This window comes from Eriocheir sinensis, unplaced genomic scaffold, assembly GCF_024679095.1.
Source record: "Eriocheir sinensis breed Jianghai 21 unplaced genomic scaffold, ASM2467909v1 Scaffold173, whole genome shotgun sequence".
Taxonomy (NCBI): Eukaryota; Metazoa; Arthropoda; class Malacostraca; order Decapoda; family Varunidae; genus Eriocheir; species Eriocheir sinensis.
The window spans coordinates 255001-273858 of record NW_026111106.1 but is presented as its reverse complement, the minus strand read 5'-3'; the positions used below and the strand labels follow the sequence as shown (position 1 = coordinate 273858).

The 18858-nt window shown below is 40.5% G+C and overlaps 1 long non-coding RNA gene across 1 annotated transcript; it reads left to right on the top strand.

Annotated features, from left to right (window-relative positions):
• The first annotated feature begins 1673 nt into the window (after window positions 1-1673).
• LOC126990544 (uncharacterized) lies at window positions 1674-6351 on the top strand. Its single transcript, XR_007744520.1, has 4 exons — window positions 1674-1936; window positions 3691-3829; window positions 5511-5596; window positions 6236-6351. It is a non-coding gene; the product is annotated as an uncharacterized LOC126990544 (long non-coding RNA).
• Window positions 6352-18858: the final 12507 nt, after the last annotated feature.

Sequence of the window (18858 nt, the reverse complement as noted above, 5' to 3'; positions counted from 1 at the left end):
ACAAATAAAAGTCCTGGACCTGACAAAGTATATCCAGCTCTGCTGAAAGAAACAAAGAGCGAAATACTCTCCTCCCTCACAACCGTATTCAATATGTCCTTGCGACAAGGCATCGTCCCTTCAGATTGGAAAAAGGCTAACGTGACACCGATTTTTAAGAAAGGAGACAAAAAAGTACTAGGTAATTACTGGCCCATTAGTCTAACTTCGGTTGTAGGTAAGCTACTTGAGGGCATAATTAGAGACAAAATTGTGAGTTACCTTGAAAGCCACTCATTGATTGGGGACTCACAACATGGCCTCCGAAACAAAAGATCCTGCCTATCAAACCTATTAACCTTTTATAACGACCTCTTCACTGTTTATGACGTAACCAAATCACTGGACGTAGTCTATCTTGATTTCCAGAAAGCGTTTGATAAAGTCCCGCATCATAAATTACTTTACAAATTAAAGCAAATAGGTATTGACGGTCAAGTAAACCAATGGATCGCGAATTGGTTGAGCAACAGACAACAAAGAGTAGTGATTGACGGATTTAACTCAGAGTGGGCGCCTGTCACTAGTGGCGTCCCTCAGGGCTCGGTTCTTGGCCCAGTGCTCTTCATTATTTACATCAACGACGTGGATGTTGGACTCAATAACCGCATTAGTAAATTTGCAGACGACACAAAGATTGGTAACTCGGTTCTCACTGACGAAGACAGGCAAAGCCTCCAAGAGGATTTGCACAAAATTTCAGCTTGGTCGGATAGATGGGAGATGCCCTTTAACGTAGACAAGTGCTAGGTCCTTCAAGTTGGAACGAGGAATAAGAAGTATGAATACGAAATGCGCGGCGTTAAACTCAAAAGCGTTCAATGCGTCAAGGACTTGGGGGTCAAAATCGCGTCAATCCTCAAATTCTCACAGCAATGCATCGATGCAGCAAATAAAGCGAACAGAATGTTGGGCTTCATTAAAAGAAACTTTGTATTCAAGAATAAAGATGTAATACTCCCGCTCTACAACAGTCTAGTCAGACCCCACTTGGAATATGCGGTACAGTTTTGGTCTCCCCACCATGCAAAAGATATTGCTAAATTAGAAGGTGTTCAGCGTCGGGCAACGAAAATGATCCCTTCCTTGCGCAACAAATCCTACGAAGAAAGGCTTTCTACCCTTAACATGTTCTCTCTTGAGAAACGTCGCCTCCGAGGAAAACTGATCGAATGTTTTAAAATACTTAATGGTTTCACGAATGTAGACAGATCAACATTGTTTATGATCGATGACACATTGCGCACGAGAAACAATGGCGTAAAACTCAGATGTAGACAAGTAAATTCAGACTGCACCAAATTTTTCTTCACCAACGTTGTAGTGCGAGAATGGAATAAGCTTCCACCATCAGTGGTCCAGTGTAACACGATTGACTCCTTCAAAAATAAGCTCGACCGTCACTTCCTTCAACGTAATATCAACTAGAGTAGAAATGCAACGTTTTGGAGTCTTCTGATTAATGTAAAATCACTTAGGTTTAAGGACAGACCACCAAGTCTGGACCATGCGGTCTGTGTGGTCTGATTTTCTATGTAAATCTATGTAAATATTCTAAACATCGTTCGGGAGGCGCCGCTGCAAAGACAAAGGCAGGAACAACATCATCATCACCATCAGGACTATGCCGCCCTACATGTAAACAAACAGAGTGGTGTGTGGCTGGCCGCGTGGTCTGTCTGTGACACCCTCAGCCCCACCCTGGCCAGGCGCGGCGCCCCACACAGCAGAACACTTCCGGCCACGACTCCACTCAGGGCCGCACACCAGCCCCAGCCAGGCTCCACACCCTCAGCCCCACCCTGGCCAGGGCGCGGCGCCCCACACAGCAGAACACTTCCGGCCACGACTCCACTCAGGGCCGCACACCAGCCCCAGCCAGGCTCCACACCCTCAGGTCAGCCTGTGACACCCTCAGCCACACTCTGCCTGCCAGGCCCTCAAGCGTACACAGACCTTCATGGAGGAGGAGAGAGAGAGAGAGAGAGAGAGAGAGAGAGAGAGAGAGAGAGAGAGAGAGAGAGGGGGTGGGTGCACTTCTAGAGTTTTACCTGTAGATGGAATGGAGGAGAGGGAAAGAGAGAGTGTGGAGTGCACTTCGAGAGTTTTCCTTTTAGATGGAATGGAGGAAAGGGAGAGAACAAGGTCATGTATAAGGGGACATGTCTCAAGAGAGTGCAGGGAGATCTGATAAAAGTATTCAAATAGGTCAAGGGTTACAACAAAGGCGATATAAGTAAAGTACTGAGAATTAGCCAGCAGGATAGAACATGCAGTAATGGATTTAAATTATAAAAAGTATAGATGTAGGAGGGAAATAGGCAAGCATTGGTTTAGTAATAGAGTGGTGGGGGAGTGGAATAGACTCAGCAATCACATAGTGAGTGCAGGGAAGATAGCCTGTTTTAAGAGTAGACTGGATAGCTACATGGATGAGGATGACAGGTGGTAGTGTAGTGCGGCGACTAAGCCGGTCGAATGAGAGTCAAAGCAAAATTCAAAAAGGCTAACAAAGGATTCGTTGGAGAAGACGACTGATGAGAGAGATGTGGGTACAGTAAGGTAGCAGTGTACACCCGTACCAAAGGTAAACAAGGATCAAGCCTCTATGACACAGTGTTGATTTCAGTAAATTGGAAGCCACACCACCCGCTTTGGAAGCCACGGAACGAATATGGTCATGAAATTTCAGTTTAGCATCAAACATTACCCCTAAATCTCTGCTCAGAGTGGTAAATGGGATAGGAATATCACCAATGAAGTACTGGTCGAAAAGGCCAGCAGGAGGGAGATCTCTGCCAAATCTCAAAGCCACACATTTGTCTGGGCGGAGGTTAAGACCCCATGATTTTGCCATTCCATTCAGTACATCAATATCTTGCTGGAAAGTAGCTATACAGTTGATTGTGGAGGAAATATTATTACTCTGAACCTTCATATAAATTTTCAAGTCATCAGCAAAGATCTTATATTGGCAGCTAAGTGATGACGTCAGGTGGTTAATGTAAATAAGAAAAAGAACGAGACCCAGGACTGAACCTTGCAGAACACCACTTAACACACTTTTGCAGGTACTAACCGTCAACAACAACTGACATTTTCCTGCCGGTAAGAAAGTTATGAATCCAAGACAATATGTTACTAGAAATACCCAAGTGATGTAGCTTTGTGATCAAAATGGAATGGCAAACTGTGTCGAAAGCTTTTGAGAAATCAAGTAAGATTAGGTCAACTGTACCTCCTGCATCAACACTTTTGACTAATTTCATCATAAGTCAAGAGTAACTGATCCTTGACACTCCTTCCTGCTCTGAAGCCAAACTGGGCATCAGACAAAATTAAATTATTATCCAAGTAAAGATTAAGTTGTTCCACAATAATTCTTTCAAGCATCTTGCAGCATATAGATGTTAGACTCACAGGACGGTAATTCAAAGGGTCCGAGTGCAAACCTTTCCTAAATATAGGGATTATGTTTGAACTTTTCCATGCTGAGGGCACTTGTCCAGTATTTAATAATTTTGTAAAAATAAGGTGTAAAGGGTAAGCCAGATGATATTGACAAGATTTCAGAACCAGAGGATGAATGCCATCAGGACCCATACTAGTGTTATTATCCAAATTGTCAATAGCCAACTTAACTCTTTCCAGAGATGGCAGAATAAAAGAAAACTGAGTATTAGACATCTGGTGAGCTGCAGGAAGGGTTGGGGGCGAGGCTGTGTATATATGGCTAAAAGTGTTTGCAAGACACTCCGCCATGCCACTGGGATCACTAACTGTTGACCCGGTACGTATATGTCATTTCAGAGGTAAAAAAGAAATTGAGTTCTTGGTATTAATTCGGCCTCATCAGCACCACTATCTTAGCTCGCAATCTCCTACTCATGTTTTTACTCCCATTTTCTGTTGCCAAGTCAGGTCATCATATCCTTTCAGAGCCAAAGAAGAGGTATGGTGTTGGTTATATCTCTGCACCCCGGCATCACTACCCAGACTATTGTTACTTACTATGGGTAATCCTAGACTATTGTTACTTACTATGGGTAATCCTAGACTATTGTTACTTACTATGGGTAATCCTAGACTATTGTTGCCACATTTGCCACAAAACTCCTCTCTGGGGGTTCTGGTAAACCTGCCTCTTACAACAATGGGTAATCTGTGGTTATTAGTTCTAAATTTACAAAGACTTATTCTGTACAGCTTTGGTAACCTTATTAAGTAGCTTTGAAAAGAGAAACTGTCCTTATAAGTCACATAAGTACTGCATGATGATTTACTGTTGAATGCCACTCTGAGATCCAGTGATCCTTAACATTCCTCTGGAAAGCAAGTTTCAAGCAGTGTGTTGTGAACCTCTTGTTTCAGACACATCCCCGACATACTCTGCGGAGTTGTTCAACAGTGATTTTATACTTCATCCTTGGGGATTTGTAACTATTTTCATTATGCATTTTAAAAAGACTGATACATTACATAACAGTTTCTCTTGTTTACCGGAAATTATCCTTGAGTCTACCAAAGCTGTGTCAAACTATCTCTTTGCTCTTAAAACTGCCCATGGAAATACTACTAACACAACCACTACCAAAACCTTGTCAAACTATCACTTTGCTCCTCAAACTGCCCATGGAAATACTACTAACACAACCTCTACCAAAGCCTTGTCAAACTATCACTTTGCTCTTCAAACTGCCCATGGAAATACTACTAACACAACCTCTACCAAAGCCTTGTCAAACTATCACTTTGCTCTTCAAACTGCCCATGGAAATACTGCTAACAAAACCTCTACCAAAGCCTTGTCAAGCTATCACTTGGCTCATAACACTGCCCATGGAAATACTACTAACACAACCTCTACCAAAGCCTTGTCATGCTATCACTTGGCTCATAAAACTGCCCATGGAAATATTACTACTAATACAACCTCTACCTAAGCCCTGTCAAATTATAATTAGCCTCGTACCACTACCCATGGAAGTACCCAGAGAGTCTTATCCATTGTTGGTGTGTGAGGCCTGAACTCTCTGAGGATATTGACCCAGGCCTTGAGATCAGTCCCAGCAATGTCAGTCAGCCAGGCACTGTTCCCTACACGCTTCCCATGAACCTCTGCTGTGGGTCAGTGGCCACACCCAACACACTCATTATCCCTGTCAGTAATAGCAAACAGACCCCAAAAAGTGATGGAAATGAACTCTATGGAATGTAAGGGAGGCAGAAAACAGTTTAAAAGCTGACATTGTTTTTTGAGCTGGTAATAGCTGGCATTTCTTCGTGAGGGAGAGCTGGCAATACTGTTTTTCATGCCCAAGGCAAGGCTTAGGTAGTCTTACGCTTGACAAATTAAACGGATCAATGAACACTTACTCTGACCTCTGCTGTGTGCATAACTAAACTCAATCCTCCCTGTCATCCCTGCCCTGTTGTGCCGTGTCTTCTGCTGCCCCGCGTCGCCCCGCCAGTGCCCCATCAGGACGTCATTGTCTCCAGTCGTGTGGTCCAGTGAGTCACCGCTCTACCGCACGACAGTGACCCCAAGGAAGTCCCGGTTAGTCAGTCCGTCTGTCAGTGAGGGACATAACCCCTGCCTGAGCTAACCCATCGCTGAGTCAGGCATTCATTATTTGTGTTATTTCAAGCCATAAGAGTAGGCTAGCATATGATGAGGAGGAGGCATCCATTAGTCTACTCATGCATTTGAGATATAACGTAACACAAGATAATAAGGAGTCTGCAAGAGGCTGATAGGCCAACACAAGGCAGCTCCTCACTATCCATGAACTCATCTAACCTCTTCTTGAATGTATCTTGTGTTGGCACCCACCACATGACTGCCAGGTGTGTTCCACTCATCCACCACTCTGTCAGTAAATCATTTCTTTCCTGTGTCCTGAATTTATCTTACTTGAACCCATTGCTACGTGTCCTACCCGGCCCTCACACCACCAAAGTCTTATTAACACCCCTTATTAATTAAAGCCCTTCATACATTTGTAAACCTCCGTCAAGTCTCCTCACACCCTTCGCTTTTCTAGAGAATGCAGGTTTAAATGTTTAGGTCTGTCCTCATATGGCAAGTTTCTCACCCCTAAAGATGTATTGTAGAGGATTGTAACCCTTTCCCATATACAAACACAGGTAAACATACACACATTGACCCTTCCTGACCTGTCGTAACCCTCCACAGGTCCACAGCAGGGATGTGGCCACCCCTGGCCACAGCCCCAAGTGTTCCCTGGTGGGCCATACTCACTGAGCTCCTCCTCCTCCTCCTCCTCCTCCTCACCTTGCTGCCGTGGAAGGTGAGGGAGAGAGAGAGGGACTTTGATCACTGTCTTCAACACCAATAATCATAATCTACTTACCAATGAGCTACATGAAATAAACCAGGAGGAACTACTAAATCTAGAAAATTCAAATGATAATTTTAATCTTTTCTATGAAAGAGTTTATGAATGTTACAATAAAAGTTTCCCCATTAAAACAAAATATGTAACTACAAAAAGACTTCATAATGCTTGGCTTACAGGCAGAATACTTAAATCTATCAAACATAAATGTAACTTGTTTAAAATGTATAAACTTGGAACAGTTTCTTATGAGACCTTTAAACAATATAGAAATTACCTTACTCAGATTATTAGGGTTGCCAAAATGAACTATTATTTCCAAATATTTACAAATTTTTGCAGAAATACCAAAAAGATTTGTCAAACAGTCAATGAATTAAAAGGTAATACATACAAAGCAAACAATATCAAGTCATTGCAGTATAATAATTCAGTATTAAGTGATCCGTCAGATATATCGGAAGCCTTCAATAGATACTCGAAAGACTATTTTAAAGGTAACTTTCCAAATTCTATGATGTGCCCTATTGTTACCACCTTTGATTTGGCTACAGTAATTAAGTCATTAAACAATAAAAAATCAGGCATTAATGATATATCACCCTCTTATATTAAAAGAAACTCTCATTTCATTTCAATCCCTTTGGCTATACTTTATAATCAATCTGTTACAACTGGAACTTTTCCATCTCTGTTGAAGACTGCAAAAATTACACCTATCCACAAGTCTGGTCCCGGTGATGACCCTAAAAATTATAGACCAATATCTCAACTTACAATTTTCTCTAAAATATTTGAAACTTTAATGAAGGTTTATTTACTTGACTATCTTGAAACTAAGAGTATATTAAACCCTTCTCAGCATGGTTTTAGGTGGAACTGCAGCACTTTTACAGCCTTAAATGTATTTTCTAATGATGTACTTTCTGCAATTGACAAAAAAACTCCATGTCTTATCCATATTTATAGATTATGCTAAAGCCTTTGGTACAGTACACCATAACATTCTTATTAACAAAATGTACCACTATGGGATCAGAGGCCCAATACTCTCTTGGTTCAAGGATTACCTAACAGATAGACATCAATGTACTGTATTTAGCGGCGAAAAATCATCTACTACCACTGTAAAACTTGGTGTACCTCAAGGAAGCGTTCTAGGCCCAATTTTGTTTCTAATATACATCAATGATATATCAAATCTTTTCTTTAAAGCTAAAAGTATATTGTTTGCCGATGACACGACACTCTACTTAACAGGTCCGAACCAAGATCAACTTGTACTAAATGCAAATCATGAACTCGAAAAACTATACCAATGGTGTCTATGTAACAGACTTACAATTAATACAAAGAAAACTTGCTTTATGCTATTCACTACTAAAAAAGCGTCTAACTTGATTAATTTAAAAATCAATAATGAAATAATTTCTAAAATGGATAGAGTGAGATTTCTTGGTGTAGATTATGATGATTCATTATCATTTAAATATCACATACATAACCTTACACTGAAAATATCAAGACACATTGCTTTACTTTATCAAGTAAAGGATCTCATGCCTCAAAATGTATTAAAGTCAATATGCTATGCACACATTTATTCACTAATTACCTACTGCAACCCCATTTGGTGTACAACATGCACCACCTATTTAACCCCCTAAGATTGCAGCTCCAAAAAATTGTAAGAATTATTACTAACAGCAACTATTAAGCACACACTAGTCCACTCTTCAAGGAAACCAAAATTTTAAAACTGGATGATATAACTAAACTGGAAATAGCTACACTCATGTACAAAAATAAGAATGAAATGCGTGAGCTCCTCCCATCTCATGATTATAGTACCCGTCACCGCGACAATCTGATCTTTCCTATTCATCGTCTTTCAAAACTCCAACATTCAACTACTTATTTGGGTCCTGTAATTTGGAATTCTATCCCCACACAAATTCAAGAAGCTCCTTCCCTCAACACATTCAAAAGCCGATCAAAAACTAATATTATAATGACCTATTAACTAACTCACTTTTTCCTTATAAATGTGCATATGTGTATGTACTTTAAAATATTATGTTAATGAATTAATGCAACATATGTGCAATTTACTTATGTATATGAATGGGTGTATGCGTGTATGTGTGCGCATGTGTATGTGTGCGCATATGTATATGTGTAAGCTTGTGTGTATGCATGTGTGTGTGTGTGTGTATGAGTATATATAGGTCTGTGTGTGGATGTATGCATATATGTATGTACGCGTTTATTCTATTGTGTTATCTCGCATGCTCAGTATATGATTCTATTACTTTAACATTATGTAAAGTTATCATAATCATTTCATCTTAACTACAATTATTATTAATGTTGTCACAGCCACTAATTTTCAAATAAATTATATATGTCTTGCCTAAAAAGCTATGCTTTAGACAGGCTAGCTTTAGTTGTACAGCTTAAAGCTCTGTCCATATATATATGCATATAACATATATAATTTTGTATAACTAATAGCTATAAATAAATGTTTCAAATCTCTCTCTCTCTCTCTCTCTCTCTCTCTCTCTCTCACTCACTCACTCACTCATGTACTTACTCCACTCACGCACTCACTCTGAGGACATGAATGAACCCACAAACCTCTGGTCCAGGAGTCACCACAGCTGTCAGCAGAACAACTTGGAGCGTCCGCCCTTCCTGCCGCCAGTGGTCGGAGACTCTCTCTTCACCACACGGTCTGCATGTCAGCAAGGCACTACATCGGACTCCACTACAACCTCTACAACCTCCACAACCTCTACGGACTGTCAGAGACGAGTGCCACCAACGCGAAAGTCTATGATGCTCAGAGTTTTAGGTGCAGGGAGGGATATGCTGACAGTAAGTTTGTGGTATGCATTCAATATGGGCACAGTACATTAGTGATGTGCTTGTAGTAAGTTTGTGGTGTGCATTTAGTATCGTTACAATGTATTAATGATATACCCAAGTCATTGGCAAGAGGAAATACAGATGAAGGAAGGCTGTTTTTCTTTCAGAGTTTACCAGCCAAAGGGATGAAAGAATGAAGATGCTGGCTGGCTGACTCCTGCATAAGGGATTAGGGCAGCATAGGGATGAGCCAGTGTTTAAAATGATGGACGGTAGGGGTTGAGGCATGCAGCTACCGAGTTCAGGAGTGCCCGCCAGTCCTCTTTCTTATAACATATCAATACTTTCATTTAGTATCTATCAATATGGCCATTACTTGTTGCCAGACCCCTGCAGGGTGTGGGAGCCAGGCGGCCATTCATCACTTCCCGCTCGTCCTTCCCCGGCCAGGGCCACTACGGGGGCCACTGGACGGGCCACGTGTGCTCCCACTGCTTCAACATGTGGCACTCCACCGCAGGTCAGTGCTGCTGGAATTTATTTATTAATTTATCAATTTATCTATTTATTTTGTTTTATTTATTTATTTATTTATTTATTTATTTATTTATTTATTTTTTTTTTTTACATTCTGGCCCACAGTTGGTAGGCCTTCTTTAGGGGCCTGGTGGTCGGCCCGAGCCCATCATGGAGCAGGGCAGGTGAGTATTTACAGTGATGCCATCTGTTCTGAGCGGACAATGGGCCACATTATTTAGAGATTTGCAGTCCCTCATCCCTCTATTAAAAACATCTAACTTATAGGGTTTATATGTTAACAAACACAGATAACTGTTTATATCACTAATTATTGTTTTTCAAATATTAGAATAATGCATAAAGAGGTAATAAGTTAATATTTTAGCAGTGATAAGTTAGTGCCGTCACTATGCCAGGGGCCACTTTTGCGGCACTTTGGTGGAAATAGCTGTCTATTTTGGCAAAGACAGGTATAACAGTGTTGGGGTAGTTATTCAGGTAATGATTCAGAATAAGTTTAAGCATAACTGCATTGCCATGTACTAATTTTTTACAAAATTGTACAGGTGGCGGCTCTGTCCAAACAGACACCCTCACCGATGCTGAGGAGGCCATGGCGCAGGTGCTGGACCCTGCAGTTGTAGCGGGTGTGGGATCTGGTTTAGAATCAGATCCTCGTCCAACACCTTCTGTGTCTGCAGGTAAATTATGTTATGAAATGTACTTCATGGTAATCTTTGTATTTGGTAACCTACGTGACATTAGTCTTTATGACAAGTGCCACTAACTTGATATATTTCACCATAAAAAAATTCAATAATGTAGTGAAAAATCTTGAAATGTTTGTCATTAAGTGCTGGGAATTGAACTCAGGCCTTCATAATAGTAGTCAGCAGGGCAGCAACCCAACTGAGCCAGTGATGAGCTAAAAAGTCACTATGCCAGGGGCCACTTCTGCGGCACTTGCCGTAACACCCCAGCCCCACACTGTGGACTCCGTATTAAGGAAAAGTGACCCCACTCATCAGTTGCTCTAAAGGCATGGGCTCAATTTCCCATAACTTTTGTTGTTTATCTTGATTTTTTTACACATTCATTTGTTTTATTTGGTATATGTTATGTCATTTTATTGCTTTGCCCACTAACTCTTGATTTCCAGAGAAACTTAATTATGAAATAAACTTCCACCTTCAGTGGTTCAGTGCAACACAACTGATTTAAAAATCAACTTGACCTTTTCACCTTCATGTTTGCTAAGGCAGAAATTGCAAAGCTTTTACATAGGTTCAATCGGGTTTAAGGAGAGACCACCATTCTGCATAGTCTGTGTGGTCTGAACATATATATCTTAAGTTGAGCAGACATATTTGTTTAGGTTTTCCTAAAATTCCTCGCTACTCATAATCAAAGCACAAAATAAGATATCATACCATGTTGAATTACTCTTATCATAATGATTTTTTACGTACAGCTGCTGCAGACACAGAAGTGTGTAGAATCTTCCTTTCGGAGGATTCTATGACACCCGCACTTCTGCAAGGCCCATCACAGCCCCCTCCTCACCATCCCCTCCCTACTCCTACTCACCAGCTAGCCCCTGAATTGGCACCTGTCCACCGTGCCCCAGAAACTCAATCTCCCCCTGATGTAGGAGCGGCACCTCACGCTTCCACCAGAAGACACAAGAGGGTTGATCCACCAGTTGGGCCAAAAATGGTGGAAATTCAAGAAGATATCCTTCTTGAAGTGAGGAGGCTGAGTGGTACTATGGACAAGGTAGCTGCAGCCTTGGAAAAATTACAGTTACCTTGTCAAAATAAGGTGACAGGTCCAATTAGGTAGGTTTTTATTAAATGGGTTTCTTTAGTTAGAAACAAAACATAGTTAACCTTTTTTTTATTTTGCCTTTGTAGCATAACATGAATTATACCATAATCCATTCTGTTAAGGTGGATCCCTAGATCTTACCTTAGTATATTAAGACACTGCTGACTGGCTGTTGGCAGGGAGGGTATCTGACAATTTTGACTCCAAAACACTATTCTATAATCAAGAAATATTAGTATTCCTTTACTTAGCTCATCTGATATAGATAAGTTTATTTTCTTGATAACATTGGAATAAGCAGTGATTCCACAACTATTAACACAATTTTCCGTCCTCAATTGTTAATAATTACGGTGAGTAGAAGTCAGAGAACAACATTTAATGATAATATATACTTTAATTTTTTATCAATATTTCCAGCCATTGTGGATTCACAGCTGAAGTGAATGGACTATAGGTATAAAAACATTCTAAATCAATCAGTCAAAGTGTCTGCCCTTCCATTTCTCAAGTATTAATATTCCTTTTGAATAAAAAAGTCTTTCCTTTTGTTAATGCAGCAATTATTTTGCACACATACGTATGCAAAAAGACACCAATACAGTAAAAGTCCAATCATCCGAAAATCGCAGTGGTATGAATTTGTAGTTTGTATAATTTAAAGTGACTTAGAAGAAATGTTAAAATGAAAAACATTACAAAAAAATACATAGAAACGCCAAAGGTGCCAAGCCGTGGGTACAAGAGACAGAAGACTCAGGCGAGGTGTAAATTAAGTCTAGGTGTTGCCCTAATGTACAGGTATCATCTATAATCTATCTATCTATCTATCTATTATCTATCTATCTATCTATCTATCTATCTATATGTATGTATGTATGTATGTATGTATGTATGTGTATATATATATATATATATATATATATATATATATATATATATATATATATATATATATATATATATATATATATATATATATATATATCTATATATCTATATATATATCTGTGTGTGTGTGTGTGTGTGTGTGTGTGTGTGTGTGTGTGTGTGTGTGCAGAATGTATGGTGCAATTGCTGTTCTATATAGTGTCAGAATGTTTAGTTGAGGTCAGGTTGTTTTGGGTGAGGAGACAGCATGAGGAACATTGCTGACAGCAACACCACCACCCTCAGAGCAAAACAAGCCAGGAGGTTGTTCAGGGTGGAGACAGCATGAGAAATGTTGCTGATGACGACACCACCGCCCTGAGAGCCGCCAGCGAGAGAAGAACAAACCGGGTGTCTTGAGATGGCAGGGCTTCTGTTTTAAGTGCTTGGGCTTTGTGGCAACTCACACTTTTCACTGAGATGTATATACATGCAAGTTTGTATAATATATTTTTAACTGTCTTTTAGGTACATGTAGGTTAGAATTATAATATACAAACTTACATGTATATACAGTTTCAGTGACATGAGTGAGGAGTCACCACAAATCCTGAGCACCCAAAACAGAAACCCTGCCACCTCAGTCTCCCGGTTTGTTCTTCTCTCACTGGTGGCTGTCAGGGCGGTGGTGTTGTCATCAGCAACATACATCACGCTGTCACTGGTGGCTGTCAGGGCGGTGGTGTTGTCATCAGCAACATACATCACGCTGTCACTGGTGGCTGTCAGGGCGGTGGTGTTGTCATCAGCAACATACATCACGCTGTCACTGGTGGCTGTCAGGGCGGTGGTGTTGTCATCAGCAACATACATCACGCTGTCACTGGTGGCTGTCAGGGCGGTGGTGTTGTCATCAGCAACATACATCACGCTGTCACTGGTGGCTGTCAGGGCGGTGGTGTTGTCATCAGCAACATACATCACGCTGTCTCCACCCTAAACAACCTGACCTTGTCCAAGCATTGTGACACTAAACAGAGCAGCAGTTGCACCATATATTACATACACCTCAGTATACATGATACCTGCATATTAGTACCTTACATACCATCACCAAACAAGTTATGCAAAGACAAAGTATGCATGTATGCTATTGCATAACATTTGTGTCAGTAGAAGAATTCAATTAAATGAGCCTTTAGTAAACGAGATTGAAAACATGGAAAATGATGCCTACAGGGGAAATGAAGACACAGGAACCAACCAACAACACTGTCTATGAAAAGAGATATCAATCAGACCCCTTCGTCGAGCCTGCCCTGTGTCTTCATTTCCCCTGTAGGCATCATTTTCCATGTTTTCAATCTCTAGTAAAGGTTCATTTAATTGAATTCTTCTACTGACACAAATATTATGCAATAGCATACATGCACATTCCAACCAACAACACTGTCTATGAAAAGACATTGTCAATCAGACCCCTTCGTCGAGCCTGCCCTGTGACTTCATTTCCTCTGTAGGCATCATTTTCCATGTTTTCAATCTCTTGTACTAAAGGCTCATTTAATTGAATTCTTCTACTGATACAAATATTATGCAATAGCATACATGCAATTGCAATTTTGGCACACTTGACTGGGTCATACTGAAGGCTGCCACCTGACCCATGCAAGCAACGGAACCGAGATTTTAATACCCTAAAAGTCTGTTCCACCACAACACGTGTCCTGGAGTGGCTGCGGTTATAGGCACGATGAGCATCAGTTGTTGGTTGGCTCACTGGTGTCATTAGGAAGGGCTCTAGAGGATAACCAGAATCACCTGCAAGGATCAGAATATAAACTAATTTTTCATCTAACATCATCTTTGCAGTGGTTGTTTTTGTTAAGGGAAAGTTAACCAGCTCCTTAATGCTTTCATCCCTTAAGCTGGTGAATTCTGGAACAGCCTTTTCCTGTTTGTATATCTTCCTGTCTACTACTTAAGCTCTTTCAAGAGGGTAGTATGAAGACACTATTATCTACAATGGGACCACACGCTGTAGCTGCGTGTGGCCTCAAAGTTCATTTACAGCACATTGAGCCTGCGGTGAAAAAGATCCCATTACTTCCAAGGCATTGTGCTAGGGTGACATCCAGTTTACATCAGTTTACCTTCCCCAATCTTCCTCAGGTACCCATTTATCGTCCAGCCCAAAAGCGAGGATGAACAGCCACTGCACCTTAAAGGATCCCTCCACAGATGCCTCCTCAGCCCCTCCCTTAGGACCATCCAGCAGACCTCCACACCCAGCACCACCAACATGGCCAACCACTCCGTCCAGCACCACTGTCTTTTAACATCTAAGTTTTACTTTCTACTGGAAGTATGCCAACATGCAGCCTGTGCCCAAGACGGGTGACCATTCCAATCCTTCAGACTACAAAAGACCTTCCCAACAGAAATTACACGATTCCAGGATGGAGGCTGCAGAATGCTCAACTTCATACCTTACTATCACTTCCAATTAAGCCAAGTCCTTCAACGCCTCTAAAACTCAACTTTTTAACCTGTCAACTTGACACAATCTTCCAAACACTTATCCCCCATTTTTCAATAACACTCAGCTGTCACCTACAATAAACATCCTCGGTCTATCCTTAACTCAAAATCTCAACTGGAAACTTCACATCTCCTCTCTTACTTAATCAGCTTCCTTGAGGTTGGGCTTTCTGTATCATCTCTGCCAGTTCTTTTATCCTCCCAAATGATATCTATATACAGGGGCCTTGTCTGCCCTATTATGCAGTATACATTTCATAATGTTCCTTACTCTTTGTCTCTTTCCATTCCTTAACTACATTTCCATTGCTCTAAAAAATATGAGTGGCCAGTTTATAAACATAGAACATATACTACCCTGTCTTTTATTCTTATGACACCCAGTCCATTCCTTGTTGTTTGTTCTTTATTTTTCCCTAATGAAACAGGTTGTCCTATTTACCGCATAAAAATTATATTTGCTAGTAAATACACTTCAGAGGCACTTATGTATATAAATGAATTTTGTAAGCATTACAAAAAACAAAGTTTAAAAGGGCTTAACACTGAGGAAAGTTATTAGATTCTGGACAAGCATGAGTGTGGAAGTTGGAAAGCAGTTGGTAAATAGCAAAATTGTTCTAAACGGGTCAGAATACATGCTGTGACTGTGAATTGACAGCATTTCCATAACCTTTTTGTAAATACTCATCCATATTAATCACTCGAAAGGATAACCAGGATAATGCATCTGACAAGTCAAGAAGATAACAAAGCCAAACATTAACATACAGGTTAAGTTGGGAGCATATGCTATTAGCTTTGAATGGTCACGATACTCATCTCCATACCATTGGCCCTTCAGCCTGTGGTGGGTAACAATCCATTAACTTGGGACACAGGCCCAGTGCAGCATCCAGGTTACCGGTTCACCTTCCCCAGGTAATAATTTACCAATCATCCAGAAAAGAAGGATTTGAACTCAGGCACACAGTTGTGAAAATGTATACAAACCACAGCACCATGGAGGCACATTAACTTATGCTGTTTTTCTTACAGCTGCTAAATTTTACAAAATACAGCAAAGGTTACCAAGAAGTAGTGAGTCTCCGTACTGGCCCTCCACAAACTGCTGGCGCAGAACACTTTGACGCCATATGTAGGAGTCATGAACACTCCCGGGAAAGCTTGCACAGAAGCTGATGATCCTCATCTTTGAGTCTGCCACAACTTGTACATTAAGGCTGTACTTCCTCTTTCTGTTCAGATAAACAACTGCATTTGCAGGTGCTTTGATGGGTATGTGAGTGCAGTCTATTGCCCCTATGACAGAAGGGAATCCACTGAGGCCATAAAAATCTTGCTTGATAAGCATGAGCTCCTGCAGATTTTGGGGCATATTTATTTCTCGTTTTGCTTTGTTCAACAAAGCCTCAGTAACATCATTCAATATTCTTGATATTGATGACTGACTGATACCAGCTACATCACCCACCACATTCTGAAATGTCCCACTGGCATAAAAACGCAGGGCAACCAAGATCTGTGTGTGGATTGGAATTGCTCTTGTCCTACTTGTGGGCCTGTGGATATGTGGTCCAATCTCCTCACACAGCTGAAGGATTTCATGGCGGGGCAGCCGATAATAGTGTATGAGGAGATCATCGCTGACCTCTAAAGGATTGAGACGGTCTCTGAAAACTCTTTCCCGTCGTAGCCTGTCATGTTCCAGTGCCCAGAGCAGCGCCATTTCACCTTCAAAAAAATAATTTATATAGGGTAATAATCTCATATGCTAGAATTGGATTCTTTTTGTTCCAGTTACTTAAAAAAGTCCAGTGATCAGCTAATATAATTATATAGAACCAAAGTAAATAACTATTTATTATCAAACGTTCCATCCAGATCTAAAACAGTGTCTCCATTTCTTCGGATGAAATGTCACGGTAGCTTGTCAAGCAACAGGTCTCTTGCTCCCTAATTCCTACTGACATTCTGGTAAAATGTTTTACAAAATTGTTTCCAACTTGGCAAAATCAACATAGTCCATAGGTGATAAACACCACAGTGCATTATATTTTGCTTGGGTTAGGAGTCCTGAAAACCCAAACTAACCTAATATTATCCGATAAAACTAACAGCTGAAAATATAATTATCACCAGCATTACTTTACTCCTTGGCCCCTGCATTCCAAATTCTCCCTCCATTATTACTTTGTTAAATATAATTTTACCAGCATATCAATAACATTTGTTAGAGGGACACAGAACACTCCCCCCCCCAAATTTTTTTTCAATAAATAATACATCACTCATGTGCTTTGACCATTATTTTATTAATCTATTGGAAATATTGGATGTGTAAATGAAGTGAATGATTTCCACACATTTGTTAATATTTGTTTACACGCAAGGAAGAACTCAGTATGTAGAGCTATGTCGACTAACATCTGAACAACCAAAGTCCAAGGGTGGCCGAGAATAATGTGAGGCTTGAGGGGCTGATTATAATTATAGCTGGAAAAACTGCCTTCATGATCATGGTATCTCCTCTGACACTAATTATGTCCAGCTAGACATCTAAATATTTCAAAACACAATTACAATAATCAATGAATATGACTGTGAGACATACTGCTAAACAACAACAGGTAATAAGAATAGTCCCATGATTTGACTGATTACTCTTCATCAACAGAGTTCCAAGTGCACTCTTCCCACAAGTCTTATGAACTGCATTTCTTTTCATATGCTAACTATTTGCTTTGAGTCTTTAACGTTGCAGATCAAAATCATGGAATTTAAGTTAAAAAAAACACCACTTTTGATTCGTGCAGAGCTGCCAGCTGACCCGCTAATGTGCAGTTCATTTTGATTTACTCAGCGGTATTTACACGGCTGTACTCACTCATGTTTGTCACTTCCATTCACTACTAAGCATGTCAGTCGAATATTTGCGTATAAAACCATGGAACACGATAAGTAGAGAGTGAAAACTGAGGATAACTCATCGCCGATGCGGCTACGTGTCACTCACTTCGTCTTTTCCACGTCTCTCTCCACTTATTTCCGTCACTATTATACGTTTTCATACTCCTGCAACTACCGAGATTATTGCAATTGCATTGTCATGTTCAGGAACCGCCGATACAAGCAGTCACACGGGAAAATAAACCTGAGGCGGCAGTATTTACCCACTTACCACGCCTCCGGTAACTCAGTTACGGGTGCTCGGAGCCGTGGTAACTTTTGGCCTTACCAGAGGTGCGGTAAGTGGTTGATGAATACCGATTTACCGGGTGGGCGGAGATACCGCGAAACTTACCAAACAGAGGTCTGGTAAATGGTTTGATGAATCCGGCCCCTGGTGTTAGTAAAATGACTGTGCATAATAAAAAAAAATTAAAACCACATATAATTAAAGCCACAGTACCTGATGAAACTAAAAAAAGATTAAAAAAAAACACTGGTTTTATTGATGGGTTTTTGGTTTAAACCACGGGTGTCAAACTCATGGCCCGCGGGATAGTCATAAATGGCCCGCGGTATCACGGTAACTTCAATCTTGTCAATGTATTTTCTACCCTTGTTGTCCCCCATGACGGCACTTCAGAGTATGAATTGGCCCTCGAAGGGTTTTGAGTTTGACACCCCTGGTTTAAACCGCCAACCCTGCTGTACATAATTAAAATCTTACATATAGTTAAAACCACAATACTGATGAAACTAACAAAGATACACACAAAAGAAGAAAAAAATGGTTTTATTAGTTGGTTTAAACCACTGTTTTTTTTATTGGTTTAAACCATGGTTTAAACCATTTGGTTTAAAACGTTTGGTTTAAACCGCCAAC